At 36.6% G+C, this 25,381-nt stretch overlaps 2 non-coding genes and 1 pseudogene across 2 annotated transcripts; 2 read left to right on the forward strand and 1 right to left on the reverse strand.

The window, feature by feature from the left end:
- Positions 1-6,658: 6,658 nt before the first annotated feature.
- Positions 6,659-25,381, reverse strand: part of LOC110270020 (protein FAR1-RELATED SEQUENCE 5-like) — a 30,315-nt pseudogene continuing 11,592 nt past the window's right edge.
- On the forward strand, positions 15,147-15,254 carry LOC148576658 (small nucleolar RNA R71). Its single transcript, XR_015903424.1, has one exon. It is a non-coding gene; the product is annotated as a small nucleolar RNA R71 (small nucleolar RNA).
- LOC148576659 (small nucleolar RNA R71) lies at positions 24,214-24,321 on the forward strand. The gene has a single exon (XR_015903079.1). It is a non-coding gene; the product is annotated as a small nucleolar RNA R71 (small nucleolar RNA).

Raw genomic sequence — 25,381 nt, forward strand, 5'->3', positions numbered from 1 at the left:
TTCTTTCCACAACAGCTATAACACCTTTAGCTCCATCCGCAACATCGATTCCTATTCCCATTTTAGACCTGGAAATGCTACTTCCCTTTGTTGATGATCTCTCAGTTACAGCACCACAAAGTTCAAATATCCATCCTATGACCACAAGAAGCAAAGGTGGAGTTCTTAAGCCTAGATCCTTTCTCGCCAGTGTTGAACCAAGGACAGTCCGAGCTACCCTATCCATGCATGAGTGGAAGGCTGCAATGGATGCAGAATACAATGCAATCATACAAAACCAGACATGGAAATTGGTTCGTCTTCCTTAGGACAGAGAAGCAATGGGCAGCCGATGGGTCTTTCGGGTTAAATATAACTTGGATGGCAGCTTACAAAAGTATACAACTCGTCTAGTGGCTTAAGACTTTTCTCAAATGCCAGGCTTTGATTTCACCAAAACGTATAGCCCAGTGGTGAAACCTACTTCAATCCGGATTGTGCTCACTTTGGCATTGTCCAAAAATTGGAAGATTAAATAGCTTGATGTCAATAATACATTTTTACATGGTGACCTGGCTGAGGATGAATACATGAAGTAGTTGAAGGGTTATGAAGTTGGAGATGGCAGTTTAGTATGCAAGCTCACCAAGGCTCTCTATGGTTTGAAGCAGGCACCAAGAGCTTGATATCACAAGTTGTCTACAGCCCTGCAGCACCTTGGTTTCAATGCAACAAAGTCTGATGTCACTATCTTTACCAGGTTCAAAAATGGCTCTTCGTTGTTTGTCCTAGTGTATGTAGCTCATACAATCATAATTGGAGACTCTAATGATGCAGTTTTTCTAGTAATTCAGCAGCTGAATGTCAAGTTTGCGTTGAAAGATATGGGTGAACTTCATTATTTTCTTGGGATCCAGGTTACTAAGACTATTGGTGGTGGTCTGGTATTGTCACAAGAGAAATATGCCAAGGACCTGCTTAAGAAAGTAGATATGGAGAACTGCAAGCCTTGTAATACACCTCCACCTTCTTCAGTTAAATTTTTTTACTTTCGAGGTTCAGCATTCAAGGACCTTAAACTCTATAGATCAGTGGTGGGCAGTTTAAAATATCTTACAGTCACTCGTTCGAAATTAGCATATTGTGTAGGCAAGGTCTCACAGTTTATGCAAAATCCCTTAGATGAACATTGGAAGCTAGTTAAAAGAGTACTGAGGTATATGCAGGGGACACTCAACTTTGGTTTAGACTTGTACAAAACAAGTGTCCAGCATGTTAAAGTCTATAATGATTCTGACTGGGGAGGAGACCCGGATGATAGGAAGTCCACTGACGGCTTCTGTGTCTTTCTTGGAAGCAATCTAATATCGTGGAGTTCGAAGAAGTAAGGTGCTATTTCCAGGTCCAGTACTGATGCGGAATATAGGGTTTTGGCTGACATAATTGCTGAGTTAATTTGGATCAAGAACCTTATGATTGAAATAAGAGTTGTACTCTCAACAGCTCCATCAGTTGATTGTGATAATTTGAGTGTTGTGTTGTTGGCCACAAATCTAATTACACATTCAAAGTCCAAACATTTTTAGACTGATCTTCATTTTGTCCGGGATTATGTCACTAAGAAGGTTATTCAAGTGAGTCATGTCCATGAAACTATACAGCTAGTTGATGTGTTGACGAAACCATTGCCAAGTGCTGCATTTCTGGAGTTCAGATAACTGTTGGTTGAAGATTTGAATATAATGGTGACAGTAGCGCAAACAGACTCAACGGAGGAGATCACAAAGGGGAATCAAAGAGTTGTGAAAATTCAGGAGGTGTAAGCAGCAACAATCATGATAAAGAACAAAATGCATAACTTCAAACTGTGATAGCAGAAGAAGAACAACTCAACAGTAGCGGTCATGATATCAAGTTGACAAATAAAGGAAATAAGACTGGAACACTAGAAGAGAAGCTGAGCAGTAGAGGTCATGATAGAGTGAACTAACTAAACAAAATTGTTTAATTTGGTTAGTGTTGGTATTGCTATTAGTGTTAACTGAATTAGTTAGTGATGCTGATAGATAGTTTGTGATTGTTAGCATTGTGGTTAGTTAGCTTGTGATTAGTTTGTGATTGTTAATAGAATTAGTTAGTTTAGTTTGTGTGACTTATAGTGTGACAGCTGACACTCTCTTGCTATAAGTAGCTAGAGTTAAGCCACCATCATTACTTTACTTTCACTTTACCAAAATTCAGATCAAGAATTAGTTCTCTTTTTCTCCTTTCACTCTCTCTTTATTCTGTAAATTTTTTCTCTTTCTTCTTTTCTTGCTTGAGCCTGATATCTTTTAAAGAGAATAAGTATATGATTTCGATATTTTTATCGAATCTTTTCTACTGATTGCAAAGATTTTATTATTGCAATTTATTTATGATATCTTGATATTTTTTATTGATTTCTCATTTCTCCCTTTTGTAAGACTTTTTTAAAGTAATTCCTCGTAAATTTTTTCTGAAGTATATGTAGGTAATTCTAGAATGCAAATAGAAGGATGTGATTGTGGGCTTCAAGTTTTTTCTCATTTCCTTTATTATGAAGTGTGGAAGCATAAGCAGACTACGCATTTGTTGGCTTAATTCGTCAATTTTTGTAGTGTTTTCTATCAGTAAAAATATATTTTCATTGAATTCTAAATTATATAATTGGTCTATTTTTGTGTGAAACATAACTTACTAATTGCTCTTGGTTGCTTTTGTGGTTCTTCAATTTTCTGTCTAACTAATATCTTGGCATATTTATCATTTGGGATTTGAGTTACCTACCTTCCAGTTTCCTACTTTATCATGTCACCTGATGGCGTTTGCACATTGCCATTGAATTTGTTTGGAGATGATGCAATCTTGACACGTGTATCTTGTATTGAATAGCATCAAGTTGTATTATCTAAGTTTTGTTAATAACTTTATCCATATATATTGTTAAAAAAAGATATTAATAAAATAATTAAAATTATAATAATAAAAAATAACTTTGTTGTTTAACTTAATTCTTAAATTTCTAGCCCGACTCCAAGTTGTTCAAGAATAGTGGCGTTGAGTTTCTCGACCCTTTGCCTTAAGATTAGTTAGTTATATTTCTCGATAAGTTGTTCTTTTTCTTTTTCTATGAAGCTTATCCCCCATCGTCTCACTGGCCGACCTTGACCCTTGTTATTTTGAGGTCATATTTAGTATTTAGAGTTTGCCTCGGTGCGGGCCGCGAGAGTGTATTGGTAGTATTTAGGAGATAAGTGCAAATGTATGTAGGACTATTAGAACACTTGAAGTGAAACTAATTAAAGTTTTAAACTTCAATAGACTCAAACATATGATTTAATTTCACTACATGAAATCAATTTGCTCTTATTAGCTTTACTTGCTATGTAATAAAACAGTTTTAACCGATGAATTTATGATTCTCTAACAATCTACTTTTACACTACATATATATTGCTATCACTATCTCACACTCTGAGATCTTTCTTACATTGAATTGAATTCAACTTGATTCCCAAATCTTGAAGCGACAGCTATTGACCAGAACAATAGGCTGGAGAGACATATAGGAGTGTGAACATAACACACTACAAGAAAACAAGCTTTTTGCTACGCTTTTAAAGCGTGGCGAAAAGTTCAAAAAAGCATAGCGATATCTCTATCGCCATGCTTTTGGTGACCTATCGCCATGCTTTTTTTCTTGCCACGCTTTTAAAGATCGCCACGCTTTAAAAGCGTGGCCATATGTGTGAAATATGGCTACGCTTTTAAAGCGTGCCAATATCAAGATATGGCTGCTTTTAAAGCGTGCCAATAGCATGCCATATGGCTACGCTTTAAAAGCGTGCCAATAGCAAGACATATGGCTATGCTTTTAAAGCGTGCCAGTAGCTAGAGATATGGCTACGCTTTAAAAGCATGCCAGTAGCTAGAGATATGGCTACGCTTTAAAGCGTAGCGAAAAATGGCTCCTGTACGGAATAGCTATGCTTTTAAAGCGTGGCTATAGGTTTGTTCAAGTTCAATTATTTTTTTTTTAATCTTCATAATAAAATCTAGCAGAATTAATAGATAATGTAAAATTTAGACAATATAAAACCTTCATAACAATTTTAATTACTATTAATAATATAAAACCTGGTGAATTCTACCATGTAGAAGAAAGATTCTTTCTATATGTGTAGAAATTTGTTGTCATGTTTTGAGAAGAACAAGTGTCTAGAAAGAAAATACAATTATAACTATAGTGGAAGACAAAAGCTGATATATGGACCCCACTGCAATGAATTAATTTCATCAATAATTTAATAATATAAAGTTAATTAGATATTAATGATGAATGATAATGATGGGCTGGTTTTTGTTTTTTTTTTTTTAATGGATTTAAGTTTTTGGGCCAGGCCATTTTTTTAGAATAAAAAACTTAAACCATCTAATTTTAATCTCTAATAATAAACAACAAACCCTGGTTTCTTAATTATAAAACTTAAACTAATCCAATCTTGAGCTCTAAACCATCCAACCCTAAATTCTAAACAATATATTTCTAAATTTTAAATTTTAAAATTTTTTACACTAAAACCTAAATCCTAAAGCATCTTACACTAAACCCTAAATCAAGTAACAATAAATTTGAATAATTAAACCATTTTATTCATAAGTTTAAAAATAATGAAACAATAAAAAGAATTTAAATGGCTTTTAATCCAATTTTAATATGTTAGATTTTATTTAAATATTATAAATACAAAGCACATAATTATTTTTTAAAAAATTTTTATAAGGTTCAATTTTTTAAAAGATTCATTTTTATAATAGTACTTATCATTTCATAATTTTAGAACGAATTAAATATAAAAAGAAATAAAAAAATAGCAATAAAATTTACCTAAATGAATCATGAAAGAATGATATCATATCATATCCAATAATAGATAATACTCTACTAAATCTTTATATTAACTAATTTAATGTATAAAAGTGACAACATTTATTTTAAGGATAAATTACATAAATAAAGTGAATGAGTTTCAAATTTACATGAATGTTCAATTACATGTGATTCGAATTAGTAGGTGTATTAGTAAATGGAATTTATTGAAATCAATTTACTATGAACAAATATTTTAGTGAAGACTATCTCATGTAAATCGAATCTATTCCATTTAATTTAGGTAAAACGAAGTCAATAGCTTCGATTTAATAGGAGCAGCTTCTATGGAGATAAATCGAAACTATAATAATCGAACCACACTCAAAGTAAATCAAATTCATGGGTTTAGATTTAATGATTTTGACAAAAATTTGTAATAAATTCATATAACCATTTTGCATTTTGGACATTCATATAAATTTAGAACGCATTCAGTTTGTTTATGTGATTTACCCTCGTTTTAATCTTTCCGGTCACACACACACACAGATATATATGAATCATTCTAAATTAACATCCATCTAACATATTCTTTTTGTGATCATTTTTACATCAATAAATTATTTATTGTCAAGCATGAATATAACTTGTTAAATAACATGATGCCATTTAGTAAAATACTCATAAAAAAACATACATATTTCATTTTTTAGTAAAAATTATAAATTATATTTTAAAATTCTAACAACTATATTAACTAAATATATTCAAAATTTTTACCAAGGTTTTACGAAAAGAATTCTAATTAAACACTAAATTCTATCATCGATTTACAATTGTTACAATACAAAAATTTTATCACGTACCAAAAATATTATCATCAAAATAAATCCTAAACGAACCAAAATTAAATTCTAAATGCTAAACCATTTTATTCTTGTGCACTATTATAATTTTTTTATAACGTAAATTATGTATCTTACTACACAAATTAACCATATAACTAATGATTAATTTACCTACTACAAAATTAACCATATAACTAATAATAAAATCACAACTAATGAATGATTATAGTCTAAAACATTATTAACAATAAGATTATTAATAGTATTAGAATAAAAATAATATGTGCAAAAGACTAAACTAATATTTTCAAGAACACAAAATACATCTTTTATGACAAAAAAAAAAGTGTCCACTTTTCATAAAAAAAAAATCAATCAACACCTACATCTACACAGAAATAATTAATTAAGACCTAAACAAAAATAAATTCAAATAACTCCCAAATCCATAAGATGTTATGTTTATTATTTTGGTTTTTCATAAAAAAAATTTAATTAAGACCCAAATCCAGAGAAAAAAAATGGCCTGACCCAAAAACTTAAATCCATTAAAGAAAAAAAAACAAAAATCAGCCCATCATTATCATTCATAATTAATACCTAATCAACTTTACATTATTAAATTATTGATGAAATTAATTCATTGCTGTGGGGTCCACATATCAACTTTTGTCTTCTACTATAATTGTAATTGTATTCTCTTTCTAGACACTTGTTTTACTCAAAACATGACAACAAATTTCTACATGTATAGAAAGAATCTTTCTTCTACATGGTAGAATTCACCATAAAACCTTCATAAACTTGTACACTAAATATAGTGGTTGATCACATGACAAGCTCTAACAAAAAGTCAAAGTGAGAACAGCTACCCATGAATTTGTAATACATGCATTACAATTCCAACAACTATTACATTATCTACTTCCTTTAAAAACTACAAAATACCCTTCCTTCTTGTGATATCTTGCTGGTCATTTGAGATATCATAGGCCAACCCTTTGCATCTGTCCTTATCTGTCTGCTTGTCCTCATCGATCGCCACAATCTTAAAGCTTCCGGTGGAAACCTTGCTGATGTTGGGGATTCTTGATGAACCTTCTTTAAGCTGCTTCCAAAGAAAGCTGATGAATTGGGAACTGATGAAGCCACAGCTCCAGAACCATTCAAACTCGCCTGCAATGTAAAATTACATTATTCTCTTGTTATTTAAGAGTTACTTTTCCACCTAACAATCAAGTAACACAAGGAGAAAAGTGTGTTGATCTGCCAAAGAGACAAGATACTTCAGTTGAATGTATTGAATAAGAAACGAGGACCATCATTTAAATGAGTTACGTGATGAAAAATACTAACCAGAATTATCATAGCAATGACGAGAAGGGGCTCCGACCAAAGAACTGACATGAATAATCCATTTAGATCAAAATAGTTTTAACTAGAGAAGCTTTTCCAATTCATCCTCAGAACAGTGTTAAGCCTCTCAGCGAGATATACACCGGCCACTGCATCAGAACATTCTCAGTAAGAAATGATACATGAAGAGAAATTCAAGAATATCAAGACTGCCATTCAACCACACAAGGAGATGTTTCAATGAATATAATAAAGATGTTTAAATGGAATTACAAATCATGGAGAGATTCATTGATGTCTTCAAGATTTAGTGACTTCCACACAGATGTTTATGAATATTACATAACTAGACATCTCAGTTTTTTAAGCTCAAATATCAATGATTCACCTACTTAATAACTTATTACAACACTGTCATACTCTCAAGTCCTAAACACATTGCTACATTGTTGCTACATTCATTTAGTAGATCAAACAATCAAAATGATATTTCATATCAGAATCACTCACCACCGGTTATTGGTTAAGATAATCCTAAACAAATATATCTAGTTCGGTAGGCCCTCTCCCTTATATGACAAGTTTAGAAATGCTCACAATGATCAAAGCAAATACGACAAGAGAGAAAAAGGATTTGCACACATGAAATAAAAAATCAAATCATAATGAAAAATAGTAATCTGAATTTCACATAAAAATTGCACACTATGAATAGGAAAGAAGCTATAACTAACTACATGAAAGGTAACAGATCATATTCATACTTGATTAGAGTTCCTTTGATAGCTCCTATGGTTGAAACTGAAGCTGCCATGGCTGTGTTATTGTCCTTGTAGCAGCAGAGAGTAATTGTACTTACTACAGAAGAAATAATGAACACTATAAAGACTTATTATAGTGGCTAAGTTGAGTTTAAAGAAAGGAATATTAGGGAATATCTTTCAAGATTGGTTGTAGAATCCTTAACATCCACACAGTGAAGATTAGTTTTTAAGCCACGTGGCAGACATATGTTGCCTCCAAGATATAATAAGTTACCCTTACGAGACATATATTAGAATTGCTAGCCATTTAAAAGAATTCAGAAACAGCAATTACCATTTACCAACATGCCATGCCATGTGATCCAATCCAACAACTGTGCGAAGCAAAGAAAGTGACAGTGAAATCATTAGAGTGCTTGAGCATTACCCTTCCTTTGGTAATAGCTATTACCAGTAGAAAAAATGCTAGATTTTAATTAATAACATCAAATACATGAACAATTTTGTATTTTAAAAGAATTTCTTTAGAGCACTAATTGGATTGAATTTTCTTTTTAAAACTTATAATGCGAGAAACTGAGAATTATAGCAAAGAAATGAAAATAGCAAAGAAGCAGCAAAACAAAAAGTAAAAAGAAACTATAGAAATGACTGTCAATAGTTGAAAAATGAAATGAATATTCCATATGAAACGATAACAAGATTGTTACCTTTTAGTGCACGAAATTGTGATCTCAGGCAACGGCGTCAAAAAACTCTGTACGCACGTCTTAATAAATTGTTTTTCATTCACAACTTTGATGCAACTAACCAGCAAGTGCACTGGGTCGTCCAAGTAATAAACCTTACGTGAGTAAGGGTCGATCCCACGGAGATTGTCGGTATGAAGCAAGCTATGGTCACCTTGTAAATCTCAGTCAGGCGGATATGAAATAGTTATGGAGTTTTCGAACATAAATAATAAAATAAGGATAGAAATACTTATGTAAATCATTGGTGAGAATTTCAGATAAGCACAAAGAGATGCTTTCGTTCCTCTGAACCTCTGCTTTCCTGCTGTCTTTATCCAATCAATCATACTCCTTTCAATGGCTGGCTTTATGTAAGGACATCACCGTTGTCAATGGCTACTTTTTATCCTCTCTGGAAAATGGTCTGATGCGCTGTCACTGCATGGCTAATCGTCTGGAGGCATCACCCTTGTCAATGGTTGCATCCCATCCTCTTGTGAAAATGGTCCAAATGCTCTTTCACAGCACGGCTAATCATCTGAGGTTCTCGATCATACTGGAATAGGATTCACCCTCCTTTTGCGTCTGTCACTACGCCCAGCACTTGTGAGTTTGAAGTTCGTCACAGTCATTCAATCCCAGAGTCCTACTCGGAATACCACAGACAAGGTTTAGACTTTCCGGACTCTCATGAATGCCGCCATCAATCTAGCTTATACCACGAAGATTCTGATTAAGAGATCCAAGAGATACTCATTCAATCTAAGGTAGAATGGAAGTGGTTGTCAGGCACGCGTCCATAGGGAATGATGATGATTGTCACGTTCACCACATTCAGGTTGAAGTGCGAATGAATATTTTAGAAGCGGAATAAGTTGAATTGAATAGAAAAACAGTAGTACTTTGCATTAATTCATGAGGAACAGCAGAGCTCCACACCTTAATCTATGGAGTGTAGAAACTCTACCGTTGAAAATACATAAGTGAATAGAGGGTAAGCATGGCCGAGTGGCCAGCCTCCCATGGAGGTCTAGAGATCTAAAAATGATCAAAAGATGTCTAATACAATAGTAAAAAGTCCTATTTATACTAAACTAGTTACTAGGGTTTACAGAAGTAAGTAATTGATGCATAAATCCACTTCCGGGGCCCACTTGGTGTGTGCTTGGGCTGAGCTTGAATGTTACACGTGCAGAGGCTCATTCTGGAGTTGAACGCCAGGTTGTAACGTAATTCTGGCGTTCAACTCTGGTTTGTGACGTGTTTCTGGCGTTTAACTCCAGACAGCAGCGTAGAACTGGCGTTCAATGCTCTTTTATGTCATTTAAATTTGGCCAAAGTATGGACTATTATATATTGCTGGAAAGCCCTGGATGTCTACTTTCCAACGAAATTGGAAGCGCGCCATTTTGAGTTCTGTAGCTCTAGAAAATCCACTTTGAGTGCAGGGAGGTCAGAATCCAACAGCATCAGGAGTCCTTCTTCTACCTCTGAATCTGATTTTTGCTCAAGTCCCTCAATTTCAGCCCGAAAATATCTGAAATCACAGAAAAACACACAAACTCATAGTAAAGTCCAGAAATGTGAATTTAACATAAAAAATAATGAAAACATCCCTAAAAGAAACTAGATTCTACTAAAAACATGCTAAAAACAATGCCAAAAAGCGTATAAATTATCCGCTCATCACAACACCAAACTTAAATTGTTGCTTGTCCCCAAGCAACTGAAAATCAAATAGGATAAAAAGAAGAGAATATACTATAAATTCTAAACTATCAATAAAACATAGCTCCAATCAGATGAGCGGGAATTGTAGCTTTCTGCCTCTTGAATAGTTTTGGCATCTCACTTTATCCATTGAGGTTCAGAATGATTGGCATCTATAGGAACTCAGAGTTCAGATAGTGTTATTGATTCTCCTAGTTCAGTATGATGATTCTTGAACACGTCTATTTTATGAGTCTTGGCCGTGGCCCTAAGCACTTTGTTTTCCAGTATTAACACCGGATACATAAATGCCACAGACACATAATTGGGTGAACCTTTTCAGATTGTGACTCAGCTTTGCTAAAGTCCCCAATTAGAGGTGTCCAGTGTTCTTAAGCACACTCTTTTTTTTTTGCTTTGGACCTTGACTTTAACCGCTCAGTCTCAAGTTTTCATTTGACACCTTCACGCCACAAGCACATGGTTAGGGACAGCTTGGTTTAGCCGCTTAGGCCAGGATTGTATTCCTTTAGGCCCTCCTATCCACTGATGCTCAAAGCCTTGGGATCCTTTTTGTTACCATTGCCTTTTGGTTTTAAGCGTTTTTGGCTTTTTGCTCTTGCCTCTTGGTTTTAAGAGCTTTTGGCTTTTCGCTATTTTTTTTCTCTGCAAGCTTTGTTCTTTGCTGCTTTTTCTTGCTTCAAGAATCATTTTTATGATTTTTCAGATTATCAAATAACATGTCTCCTTATCATCATTCTTTCAAGAGCCAACATATTTAACATTCTTAAACAACAACTTAAAAAGACATATGCACTGTTCAAGAATTCATTCAGAAAACAAGAAGCATTGTCACCACATCAATATAATTAAACTAAGTTCAAGGATAAATTCGAAACTCATGTACTTCTTGTTCTTTTGAATTAAAACATTTTTCAATTTAAGAGAGGTGATGGATTCATAGGACATTCATAACTTTAAGACAATGTTACTAACTACTAATGATCATGTAATAAGACACAAACATAGATAAGCACTTAACATAGAGAAAATGAAAAACAGAGAATTTAAGAACAAGGAATGAGTCCACCTTAGTGATGGTGGCGTTTCCTTCTTGAGGAACCAATGATGTCCTTGAGCTCTTCTATGTCTCTTCCTTGTCTTTGTTGTTCCTCCCTTATTGCTTTTTGATCTTCTCTAATTACATGAAGGATGATGGAGTGCTCTTGATGTTCCACCCTTAGTTGTCCCATGTTGGAACTTAATTCTCCTAGGGAGGTGTTGATTTTCTCTCAATAATTTTGTGGAGGAAAATGCATTTGAGGCATCTCCGGGATCTCATGGTGATGAGCTTCATGCGTCTCTTGAGATCCATGAATGGGCTCTCTTGCTTGCTCCATCCTTTTCTTAGTGATGGGCTTCTCTTCCTCAATGGGAATGTCTCTTTCTATGAAAGCTCCAGCTGAGTAACATAGATGGCAAATAAGATGAGGAAAAGCTAGCCTTGCCCCAGGAGAGGGCTTTTCGGCTATTTTGTAGAATTCAAGGGAGATAACTTCATGAACTTCTACTTCCTCTCCAATCATGATGCTGTGAATCATGATGGTCCGATCCATAGTAACTTCAGTTCGGTTGCTAGTGGGGATGATGGAGCGTTGGATGAACTCCAACCATCCTCTAGCCACAGGCTTGAGGTCCAGTCTTCTTAATTGAACCGGCTTGCCTTTGGAGTCAATCTTCCATTGAGCTCCTTCCACACATATGTCCATGAGGACTTGGTCCAACCTTTGATTAAAGTTGACCCTTCTAGTGTAGGGGCGTGCATCTCCTTGCATCATAGGCAAGTTAAACGCCAACCTCACATTTTCTGGACTAAAATCTAAGTATTTCCCCCGAACCATTGTAATATAATTCTTTGGGTTTGGGTTCTTACTTTGATCATGGTTCCTAGTGATCCATGCATTGGCATAGAACTCTTGAACCATTAGGATGCCGGCTTGTTGGATGGGGTTTGTTAGAACTTCCCAACCTCTTCTTTGGATTTCATGTCGGATCTCCGGATACTCATTCTTCTTGAGCTTGAAAGGGACCTCGGGGATCACCTTCTTCTTGACCACAACATCATAGAAGTGGTCTTGATGAGCTTTGGAGATGAATCTTTCCATCTCCTATGACTCGGAGGTGGAAGCTTTTGTCTTCCCTTTCCCTTTTCTAGAGGATTCTCCGGTCTTGGGTGCCATCAATGGTAATGGAAAAACAAAAAGCTTATGCTTTTATCACACCAAACTTAGAGTTTTGCTCGCCCTCGAGCAAGAGAAGAAAGAAGAGATGAAGAAGAAGAAGAAATGGAGGAGAGGGAGAGAGATGTGTTTCGGCCAAGAAGGGGAAGAGAGGGTTGTGTTGTGTGAAAATGAGGAGGAATGGAGGGCTATATATAGGGAAGAGAGGGGGGTAAGGTTTCGGCCATATAGGGTGGGTTTGGGTGGGAAATAGATTTTGAATTTTGAAGGTAGGTGGTGTTTATGAGGTAGGTTTATGGGGAAGAGTGGATGGATGTGAGTGGTGATAGGGAAGAGAGATTGAGGTGATTGGTGAAGAGTTTTGGAGAAGAGTGTTTATAGGATTGTGTGAAAGAGGGGTGAGAAGAAGTGAGTGGAGGTAGGTGGGGATCCTGTGGGGTCCACAGATCCTGAAGTGTTCAAGGATTTACAACCTTGCACCAAATTAGGCATGCAAAATGCCCTTGCACACAACTCTGGGCGTTCAGCGCCAGATTGGTGCTTGTTCTGGGCGTTGAACGCCCATTTGTTGCCCATTTCTGGCGTTGAACGCTAGAACCATGCTTGTTCTGGGCGTTCAGCGCCAGCTCTTCTCCAGGGTGCAATTCTGGCATTCAATTGCCCAGATGCTGCCCATTTTGGGCGTTCAGTGCCAGAACCATACTCTGTTCTGGCGTTGAACGCCAACCAGATGCTTCTTACTGGCGTTTAAACGCCAGTAAGGTCTTCCTCCAGGGTGTGATTTTTCTTTTGCTGTTTTTTATTCCGTTTTCAATTTTTATATTTATTTTGTGACTCCACATGATCATGGACCTAATAAAACATGAAAGAACAAGAAAAATAGAATTAGATAAATAAAAATTGGGTTGCCTTCCAACAAGCGCTTCTTTAATGTCAATAGCTTGACAGTGGGCTCTCATGGAGCCTCACAGATGTTCAGAGCATTGTTGAGACTTTCCAACACCAAACTTAGAGTTTGGTTGTGGCCTCCCAACACCAAACTTAGAGTTTGACTGTGGGGGCTCTGGTTGACTCTGTTTTGAGAGAAGTTTACTGTGCCTCTTTTCCATGTTTACAGAAGGGTAACCTTGAGTTGTAAACACAAGGGAGTCCTTATTCAATTGAAGGACTAATTCACCTCTGTCAACATCAATCACAGCTCTTGCTGTGGCTAGGAAAGGTCTTCCAAGGATGATGGATTCATCCTCATCCTTCCCAGTATCAAGGATTATGAAATCAGCAGGAATGTAAAGACCTTCAGCCTTTACTAACACGTCCTCTACTTGTCCATAAGCATATTTTCTTGAATTGTCTGCCATCTCTAATGAGATTTTAGCAGCTTGTACCCCATAGATTCCCAGTTTCTCTATTACAGAGAGGGGCATGAGGTTTATCCCTGAACCAAGGTCACACAGAGCCTTTTCAAAGATCATGTTGCCTATGGTACAAGGTATTACGAACTTTCCAGGATCCTGTTTCTTCTGAGGCAATTTCAGTTGATCCAGATCACTTAGTTCATTGGTGAACAAGGGAGGTTCATCTTCCCAAGTCTCAATACCAAATAATTTGGCATTCAGCTTCATGATTGCACCAAGAAACTTGGCAGTTTACTCTTCAGTAACATCCTCATTTTTTTCAGAAGAGGAATACTCATCAGAGCTCATGAATGGCATAAGGAGGTTCAATGGAATCTCTATGGTCTCTAGATGAGTCTCAGATTCCTTTGGTTCCTCAGAGGGAAACTCCTTATTGATCACTGGACGTCCCAGGAGGTCTTCCTCACTGGGATTCACGTCCTCAACCTCCCTTACAGGTTCGGCCATGGTGGTTATGTCAATGGCCTTGCACTATCCTTTTGGATTTTCTTCTGTATTGCTTGGGAGAGTACTAGGAGGGATTTCAGTGATCCTTTTACTCAGCTGGCCCACTTGTGCTTCCAAATTTATAATGGAAGATCTTGTTTCATTCATGAAACTCACAGTGGCCTTAGATAGATCAGAGACTAAATTTGCTAAGCTAGATGGATTCTGCTCAGAATTCTCTGTCTGTTGCTGAGTGGATGATGGAAAAGGTTTACTATTGTTAAACCTATTTCTTCCACCATTATTAAAGCCTTGTTGAGGCTTTTATTGATCCTTCCATGAGAGATTTGGGTGATTTCTCCATGATGGATTATATGTGTTTCCATAAGGTTCACCCATATAATTTACCTCTGCTATTGCAGGATTTTCAGGATCATAAGCTTCTTCTTCAGAAGATGCCTCTTGAGTACTGTTGGATGCAGCTTGCATTCCATTCAGACTCTGAGAAATCATATTGACTTGCTGAGTCAATATTTTATTCTGAGCCAATATAGCATTCAGAGTATCAATTTCAAGAACTCCCTTCTTCATAGGCGTCCCATTATTCACAAGATTCCTTTCAGAAGTGTACAAGAACTGGTTATTAGCAACCATATCAATGAGTTCTTGAGCTTCTGCAGGCATTTTCTTTAGGTGAATGGATCCACCTGCAGAAGTATCCAATGACATCTTAGCTAATTCAGACAGACCATCATAGAATATATCCAGGATGGTCTATTTTGAAAGCATGTCAGAAGGATACTTTTTGGTCAGTCCTTTGTATCTCTCCCAAGCTTCATAGAGGGATTCACCTTCTTTCTGTCTGAAGGTCTGAGTATCCACTCTAAGCTTACTCAGCTTTTGAGGAGGAAAGAACTTGGCTAAGAAAGCCTTGACCAGCTTATCCCAAGAGTTCAGGCTATCCTTAGGTTGAGAGTCCAACCATACTCTAGCTTTGTCTCTTACAGCAAAAGGGAAAAGCATGAGCCTGTAGACTTCAGGATCTACTTCATTAGTCTTAACAGCATCACTTATCTGCAAGAATTCAGTTAAGAACTGAAAAGGATCTTCAGATGGAAGCCCATGAAACTTGCAGTTCTGCTGCATCAGAGAAACTAATTGAGGTTTCAGCTCAAAATTGTTTGCTCCAATGGCAGGAATGGAGATGCTTCTTTCATGTAAATTGGAATTAGGTGCAGTAAAGTCACCAAGCATTCTCCTTGCATTATTATTATTTTCGGCTGCCATCTCCTCTTCTTGTTCGAAAATTTCTGAAAGGTTGTCTCTGGACTGTTGTATTTTAGCTTCTATTAGTTTCCTTTTCAGAGTCCTTTTAAATTCTGGATCTGCTTCAACAAGAATATTCTTGTCTTTGCTCCTGCTCATATGAAAAAGAGGGACAGAAAAATAATAATAATAATAATAATAATAGGGATCCTTTTTACCACAGTATAGAGGTCCCTGTGTGAATAGAAGAAAAGAAGAAGAGAAAATCTGAACTCAGAGAGAGAGAGGGGGTTCGGATTTTTGGTGAGTGAGGAAGAGATGTTAGTAAATAAATAAACAAATAGAAGAAGATGAGAGGGGGAAGTGAATTTTCGAAAATAATTTTCGAAAAAGAGTTAGTGGTTTTTGAAAATAGCTTTTAAAAAAGGTTAGTAATGTTTTTAAATTTTGAAATCAGAAGTTAAAATAATTAGTTAATTAAAAAGAAATTTTGAAAAAGAGGAAAGATATTTTCGAAAATTAGAGAGAGAGGGAGTTAGTTAGGTAGTTTTGAAAAAGATAAGAAACAAACAAAAAGTTAGTTAGTTAGTTGAAACAAATTTGAAAATCAATTTTGAAGAGATAAGAGGATAAGAAGTTAGAAAGGATATTTTAAAATCAAATTTTGAAAAAGATAAGATAAAGAGATATTTTTGAAAAGATATGATTGAAATTAGTTTTGAAAAAGATTTGATTTTTAAAATCACAATTAATGACTTGATTCACAAGAAATCACAAGATATGATTCTAGAACTTAAAGTTTGAATCTTTCTTAACAAGCAAGTAACAAATTTGAAATTTTTGAATCAAAACATTAATTGATGATGTTATTTTCGAAAATTATGTGGTAAAGATAAGAAAAAGATTTTTGAAAAATATTTTTAAAATTTTCGAAAATAACTAAAAAAATAAAAAAAGATTTGATTTTTGAAAAAGATTTTGAAAAAGATAAGATTTTTAAATTGAAAATTTGATTTGACTCATAAAAACAACTAGATTTTAAAAATTTTTGAAAAAGTCAAATCTAATTTTCGAAATTTTAAGAGAGAAAAAGGGGAAGATATTTTTTTTTATTTTTGAATTTTTAATGATGAGAGAGAAAAAACATGAAAATGATGCAATGCATGAAAATTTTGGATCAAAACAATGAATGCATGCAAGAATGCTATGAATGTCAAGATGAACACAAAGAACACTATGAAGATCATGATGAACATCAAGAACATATTTTTGAAAATTTTTAATGCAAAGAAAACATGCAAGACACCAAACTTAGAAATCTTTCATTTTCAGACACTATGAATGCAAAAATGCACATGAAAAACAAGAAAAGACACAAAACAAGAAAACATCAAGATCAAACAAGAAGACTTACCAAGAACAACTTGAAGATCATGAAGAATACTATGAATGCATGATTTTTTTCGAAAAATATGAATATGCAATTGACACCAAACTTACAACTTAACTCAAGACTCAAACAAGAAACATGAAATATTTTTGATTTTTATGATTTTATGATTTTTTTGTATTTTCTTTTAATTTTTTCGAAAATCATTTTGAAAAAGAAAAATAAGGACTCCAAAATTTTTAATATGAATTCTAGGAATCTTATGCTCTTTAGTCTAAAGCTCCAATCAAAGGGTCAGGCATGGCTTAATAGCCAGCCAAGCTTTAGTATGTAACTCAGACATGACACGCATGACATTCCCTATCCAAAAGAATTAGACATGGCTTTACAGCCAGCCAGGCTTCAACATGCTTCATGAAACACTAGAATTCATTCTTAAAAATTCTGAAGAAAAATATCTTTTTTTGAAAACATTTTTTTTTTTTAATTTTTTTCGAAAACAAAGGAGAAAATTTTTTTGAAAGATTTTTGAAAAGAAAACAAAAAGAAAATTACCTAATCTGAGCATCAAGATGAACCGTCAGTTGTCCAAACTCAAATAATCCTCGGCAACGGCGCCAAAAACTTAGTGCACGAAATTGTGATCTCAGGCAACGGCGTCAAAAAACTCTGTACGCACGTCTTAATAAATTGTTTTTCATTCACAACTTCGATGCAACTAACCAGCAAGTGCACTGGGTCGTCCAAGTAATAAACCTTACGTGAGTAAGGGTCGATCCCACGGAGATTGTCGGTATGAAGCAAGCTATGGTCACCTTGTAAATCTCAGTCAGGCGGATATGAAATAGTTATGGAGTTTTCGAACATAAATAATAAAATAAGGATAGAAATACTTATGTAAATCATTGGTGAGAATTTCAGATAAGCGCATAGAGATGCTTTCGTTCCTCTGAGCCTCTGCTTTCCTGCTGTTTTTATCCAATCAATCATACTCCTTTCCATGGCTGGCTTTATGTAAGGACATCACCGTTGTCAATGGCTACTTTTTATCCTCTCTGGAAAATGGTCCGATGCGCTGTCACTGCATGGCTAATCGTCTGGAGGCATCACCCTTGTCAATGGTTGCATCCCATCCTCTTGTGAAAATGGTCCAAATGCTCTGTCACAGCACGGCTAATCATCTGAGGTTCTCGATCATACTGGAATAGGATTCACCCTCCTTTTGTGTCTGTCACTACGCCCAGCACTTGTGAGTTTGAAGTTCGTCACAGTCATTCAATCCCAGAGTCCTACTCAGAATACCACAGACAAGGTTTAGACTTTCCGGACTCTCATGAATGCCGCCATCAATCTAGCTTATACCACGAAGATTCTGATTAAGAGATCCAAGAGATACTCATTCAATCTAAGGTAGAACGGAAGTGGTTGTCAGGCACGCGTCCATAGGGAATGATGATGATTGTCACGTTCATCACATTCAGGTTGAAGTGCGAATGAATATCTTAGAAGCGGAATAAGTTGAATTGAATAGAAAAACAGTAGTACTTTGCATTAATTCATGAGGAACAGCAGAGCTCCACACCTTAATCTATGGAGTGTAGAAACTCTGCCGTTGAAAATACATAAGTGAATAGAGGGTAAGCATGGCCAAGTGGCCAGCCTCCCATGAAGGTCTAGAGATCTAAAAATGATCAAAAGATGTCTAATACAATAGTAAAAAGTCCTATTTATACTAAACTAGTTACTAGGGTTTACAGAAGTAAGTAATTGATGCATAAATCCACTTTCGGGGCCCACTTGGTGTGTGCTTGGGCTGAGCTTGAATGTTACACGTTCAGAGGCTCTTTCTGGAGTTGAACGCCAGGTTGTAACGTAATTCTGGCGTTCAACTCTGGTTTGTGACGTGTTTCTGGCGTTTAACTCCAGACAGCAGCGTAGAACTGGCGTTCAACGCCCTTTTACGTCTTCTAAACTTGGCTAAAGTATGGACTATTATATATTGCTGGAAAGCCCTGGATGTCTACTTTTCAACGAAGTTGAAAGCGCGTCCTTTTGAGTTCTGTAGCTCCAGAAAATTCACTTTGAGTGCAGGGAGGTCAGAATCCAACAACATCCGGAGTCCTTCTTCTACCTCTGAATCTGATTTTTGCTCAAGTCCCTCAATTTCAGCCCGAAAATATCTGAAATCACAGAAAAACACACAAACTCATAGTAAAGTCCAGAAATGTGAATTTAACATAAAAAATAATGAAAACATCCCTAAAAGTAACTAGATTCTACTAAAAACATGCTAAAAACAATGCCAAAAAGCGTATAAATTATCCGCTCATCACAACACCAAACTTAAATTGTTGCTTGTCCCCAAGCAACTGAAAATCAAATAGGATAAAAAGAAGAGAATATACTATAAATTCCAAACTATCAATGAAACATAGATCCAATCAGATGAGCGGGACTTGTAGCTTTCTGCCTCTTGAATAGTTTTGGCATCTCACTTTATCCATTGAGGTTCAGAATGATTGGCATCTATAGAAACTCAGAGTTCAGATAGTGTTATTGATTCTTCTAGTTCAGTATGATGATTCTTGAACACATCTGTTTTATGAGTCTTGGCCGTGGCCCTAAGCACTTTGTTTTCCAGTATTACCACCGGATACATAAATGCCACAGACACATAATTGGGTGAACCTTTTCAGATTGTGACTCAGCTTTGCTAAAGTCCCCAATTAGAGGTGTCCAGGGTTCTTAAGCACACTCTTTTTTTTTTTGCTTTGGACCTTGACTTTAACCGCTCAGTCTCAAGTTTTCATTTGACACCTTCACGCCACAAGCACATGGTTAGGGACAGCTTGGTTTAGCCACTTAGGCCAGGATTGTATTCCTTTAGGCCCTCCTATCCACTGATGCTCAAAGCCTTGGGATCCTTTTTGTTACCATTGCCTTTTGGTTTTAAGAGTTATTGGCTTTTTGCTCTTGCCTCTTGGTTTTAAGAGCTTTTGGTTTTTTCTGCTTGCTTTTTCTCTTTTTTTTTTCTATTTTTTTCGCTATTTTTTTTTCTCTGCAAGCTTTGTTCTTTGCTGCTTTTTCTTGCTTCAAGAATCATTTTTATGATTTTTCAGATTATCAAATAACATGTCTCCTTATCATCATTCTTTCAAGAGCCAACATATTTAACATTCTTAAACAACAACTTCAAAAGACATATGCACTGTTCAAGAATTCATTCAGAAAACAAGAAGCATTGTCACCACATCAATATAATTAAACTAAGTTCAAGGATAAATTCGAAACTCATGTACTTCTTGTTCTTTTGAATTAAAACATTTTTCATTTTAAGAGAGGTGATGGATTCATAGGACATTCATAACTTTAAGACAATGTTACTAACTACTAATGATTATGTAATAAGACACAAACATAGATAAGCACTTAACATAGAGAAAATGAAAAACAGAGAATTTAAGAACAAGGAATGAGTCCACCTTAGTGATGGTGGCATTTCCTTCTTGAGGAACCAATGATGTCCTTGAGCTCTTCTATGTCTCTTCCTTGTCTTTGTTGCGCCTCCCTTATTGCTTTTTGATCTTCTCTAATTTCATGAAGGATGATGGAGTGCTCTTGATGTTCCACCCTTAGTTGTCCCATGTTGGAACTTAATTCTCCTAGGGAGGTGTTGATTTGCTCTCAATAATTTTGTGGAGGAAAATGCATTTGAGGCATCTCCGGGATCTCATGGTGATGAGCTTCATGCGTCTCTTGAGATCCATGAATGGGCTCTCTTGCTTGCTCCATCCTTTTCTTAGTGATGGGCTTCTCTTCCTCAATGGGAATGTCTATTTCTATGAAAGCTCCAGCTGAGTAACATAGATGACAAATAAGATGAGGAAAAGCTAGCCTTGCCCCAGGAGAGGGCTTTTCGGCTATTTTGTAGAATTCAAGGGAGATAACTTCATGAACTTCTACTTCCTCTCCAATCATGATGCTGTGAATCATGATGGCCCGATCCACAGTAACTTCAGATCGGTTGCTAGTGGGGATGATGGAGCGTTGGATGAACTCCAACCATCCTCTAGCCACAGGCTTGAGGTCCAGTCTTCTTAATTGAACCGGCTTGCCTTTGGAGTCAATCTTCCATTGAGCTCCTTCCACACATATGTCCATGAGGACTTGGTCCAACCTTTGATTAAAGTTGACCCTTCTAGTGTAGGGGCGTGCATCTCCTTGCATCATAGGCAAGTTAAACGCCAACCTCACATTTTCCGGACTAAAATCTAAGTATTTCCCCCGAACCATTGTAATATAATTCTTTGGGTTTGAGTTCTTACTTTGATCATGGTTCCTAGTGATCCATGCATTGGCATAGAACTCTTGAACCATTAGGATGCCGGCTTGTTGGATGGGGTTTGTTAGAACTTCCCAACCTCTTCTTTGGATTTCATGTCGGATCTCCGGATACTCATTCTTCTTGAGCTTGAAAGGGACCTCGGGGATCACCTTCTTCTTGACCACAACATCATAGAAGTGGTCTTGATGAGCTTTGGAGATGAATCTTTCCATCTCCCATGACTCAGAGGTGGAAGCTTTTGTCTTCCCTTTCCCTTTTCTAGAGGATTCTCCGGTCTTGGGTGCCATCAATGGTAATGGAAAAACAAAAAGCTTATGCTTTTACCACACCAAACTTAGAGTTTTGCTTGCCCTCGAGCAAGAGAAGAAAGAAGGGATGAAGAAGAAGAAGAAATAGAGAAGAGGGAGAGAGATGTGTTTCGGCCAAGAAGGGGAAGAGAGGGTTGTGTTGTGTGAAAATGAGGAGGAATGGAGGGCTATATATAGGGAAGGGAGGGGGGTAAGGTTTCGGCCATATAGGGTGGGTTTGGGTGGGAAATAGATTTTGAATTTTGAAGGTAGGAGGTGTTTATGAGGTAGGTTTATGGGGAAGAGTGGATGGATGTGAGTGGTGATAGGGAAGAGAGATTGAGGTGATTGGTGAAGAATTTTGGAGAAGAGTGTTTATAGGATTGTGTGAAAGAGGGGTGAGAAGAAGTGAGTGGAGGTAGGTGGGGATCCTGTGGGGTCCACAGATCCTGAGGTGTTCAAGGATTTACAACCTTGCACCAAATTAGGCATGCAAAATGCCCTTGCACACAACTCTGGGCGTTCAGCGCCAGATTGGTGCTTGTTCTGGGCGTTCAGCGCCAGCTCTTCTCCAGGGTGCAATTCTGGCGTCCAAACACCCAGATGCTGCCCATTTTGGGTATTCAGCGCCAGAACCATGCTCTGTTCTAGCGTTGAACGCCAGCCAGATGCTTCTTACTGGCGTTTAAACGCCAGTAAGGTCTTCCTCCAGGGTGTGATTTTTCTTCTGCTGTTTTTGATTCCGTTTTCAATTTTTATATTTATTTTGTGACTCCACATGATCATGGACCTAATAAAACATGAAAGAACAAGAAAAATAGAATTAGATAAATAAAAATTGGGTTGCCTCCCAACAAGCGCTTCTTTAATGTCAATAGCTTGACAGTGGGCTCTCATGGAGCCTCACAGATGTTCAGAGCATTGTTGAGACTTCCCAACACTAAACTTAGAGTTTGGTTGTGGCCTCCCAACACCAAACTTAGAGTTTGACTGTGGGGGCTCTGGTTGACTCTGTTTTGAGAGAAGCTTACTGTGCCTCTTCTCCATGTTTACAGAAGGGTAACCTTGAGTTGTAAACACAAGGGAGTCCTTATTCAATTGAAGGACTAATTCACCTCTGTCAACATCAATCACAGCTCTTGCTGTGGCTAGGAAAGGTCTTCCAAGGATGATGGATTCATCCTCATCCTTCCCAGTATCAAGGATTATGAAATCAGCAGGGATGTAAAGGCCTTCAGCCTTTACTAACACGTCCTCTACTTGTCCATAAGCCTGTTTTCTTGAATTGTCTGCAATCTCTAATGAGATTTTAGTAGCTTGTACCCCATAGATTCCCAGTTTCTCTATTACAGAGAGGGGCATGAGGTTTATCCCTGAACCAAGGTCACACAGAGCCTTTTCAAAGATCATGTTGCCTATGGTACAAGGTATTACGAACTTTCCAGGATCCTGTTTCTTCTGAGGCAATTTCAGTTGATCCAGATCACTTAGTTCATTGGTGAACAAGGGAGGTTCATCTTCCCAAGTCTCAATACCAAATAATTTGGCATTCAGCTTCATGATTGCACCAAGAAACTTGGCAGTTTGCTCTTCAGTAACATCCTCTTTTTCTTCAGAAGAGGAATACTCATCAAAGCTCATGAATGGCATAAGGAGGTTCAATGGAATCTCTATGGTCTCTAGATGAGTCTCAGATTCCTTTGGTTCCTCAAAGGGAAACTCCTTATTGATCACTGAACGTCCTAGGAGGTCTTCCTCACTGAGATTCACGTCCTCAACCTCCCTTACAGGTTCGGCCATGGTGGTTATGTCAATGGCCTTGCACTCTCCTTTTGGATTTTCTTCTGTATTGCTTGGGAGAGTACTAGGAGGGATTTTAGTGATCCTTTTACTCAGCTGGCCCACTTGTGCTTCCAAATTTATAATGGAGGATCTTGTTTCATTCATGAAACTCACAGTGGTCTTAGATAGATCAGAGACTAAATTATCTAAGCTAGATGAATTCTGCTCAGAATTCTCTGTCTGTTGCTGAGTGGATGATGGAAAAGGTTTACTATTGTTAAACCTATTTCTTCCACCATTATTAAAGCTTTGTTGAGGCTTTTGTTGATCCTTCCATGAGAGATTTGGGTGATTTCTCCATGATGGATTATATGTGTTTCCATAAGGTTCACCCATATAATTTACCTCTGCTATTGCAGGGTTTTCAGGATCATAAGCTTCTTCTTCAGAAGATGCCTCTTGAGTACTGTTGGATGCAGCTTGCATTCCATTCAGACTCTGAGAAATCATATTGACTTGCTGAGTCAATATTTTATTCTGAGCCAATATAGCATTCAGAGTATCAATTTCAAGAACTCCCTTCTTCATAAGCGTCCCATTATTCACAGAATTCCTTTCAGAAGTGTACATGAACTGGTTATTAGCAACCATGTCAATGAGTTCTTGAGCTTCTGCAGGCGTTTTCTTTAGGTGAATGGATCCACCTGCAGAAGTATCCAATGACATCTTAGCTAATTCAGACAGACCATCATAGAATATATCCAGGATGGTCCATTCTGAAAGCATGTCAGAAGGAAACTTTTTGGTCAGTCCTTTGTATCTCTCCCAAGCTTCATAGAGGGATTCACCTTCTTTCTGTCTGAAGGTCTGAACATCCACTCTAAGCTTACTCAGCTTTTGAGGAGGAAAGAACTTGGCTAAGAAAGCCTTGACCAGCTTATCCCAAGAGTTCAGGCTATCCTTAGGTTGAGAGTCCAACCATACTCTAGCTCTGTCTCTTACAGCAAAAGGGAAAAGCATGAGCCTGTAGACTTCAGGATCTACTCCATTAGTCTTAACAGTATCACATATCTGCAAGAATTCAGTTAAGAACTGAAAAGGATCTTCAGATGGAAGCCCATGAAACTTGCAGTTCTGCTGCATCAGAGAAACTAATTGAGGTTTCAGCTCAAAATTGTTTGCTCCAATGGCAGGAATGGAGATGCTTCTTTCATGTAAATTGGAATTAGGTGCAGTAAAGTCACCAAGCATTCTCCTTGAATTATTATTATTTTCGGCTGCCATCTCCTCTTCTTGTTCGAAAATTTCTGAAAGGTTGTCTCTGGACTGTTGTATTTTAGCTTCTCTTAGTTTCCTTTTCAGAGTCCTTTCAGGTTTTGGATCTGCTTCAACAAGAATATTCTTGTCTTTGATCCTGCTCATATGAAAAAGAGGGACAGAAAAATAATAATATTAATAATAATAGGGATCCTTTTTACCACAGTATAGAGGTCCCTGTGTGAATAGAAGAAAAGAAGAAAAGAAAATCTGAACTCAGAGAGAGAGAGGTGGTTCGGATTTTTGGTGAGTGAGGAAGAGATGTTAGTAAATAAATAAACAAATAGAAGAAGATGAGAGGGGGAAGTGAATTTTCGAAAATAATTTTTGAAAAAGAGTTAGTGGTTTTTGAAAATAGCTTTTGAAAAAGGTTAGTAATGTTTTTAAATTTTGAAATCAGAAGTTAAAATAATTAGTTAATTAAAAAGAAATTTTGAAAAAGAGGGAAGATATTTTCGAAAATTAGAGAGAGAGGGAGTTAGTTAGGTAGTTTTGAAAAAGATAAGAAACAAACAAAAAGTTAGTTAGTTAGTTGAAACAAATTTGAAAATCAATTTTGAAGAGATAAGAGGATAAGAAGTTAGAAAGGATATTTTAAAATCAAATTTTGAAAAAGATAAGATAAAGAGAT

This window comes from Arachis ipaensis, chromosome B1 (genome assembly GCF_059453495.1).
Source record: "Arachis ipaensis isolate K30076 ecotype BB chromosome B1, ASM5945349v1, whole genome shotgun sequence".
NCBI lineage: Eukaryota > Viridiplantae > Streptophyta > Magnoliopsida > Fabales > Fabaceae > Arachis > Arachis ipaensis.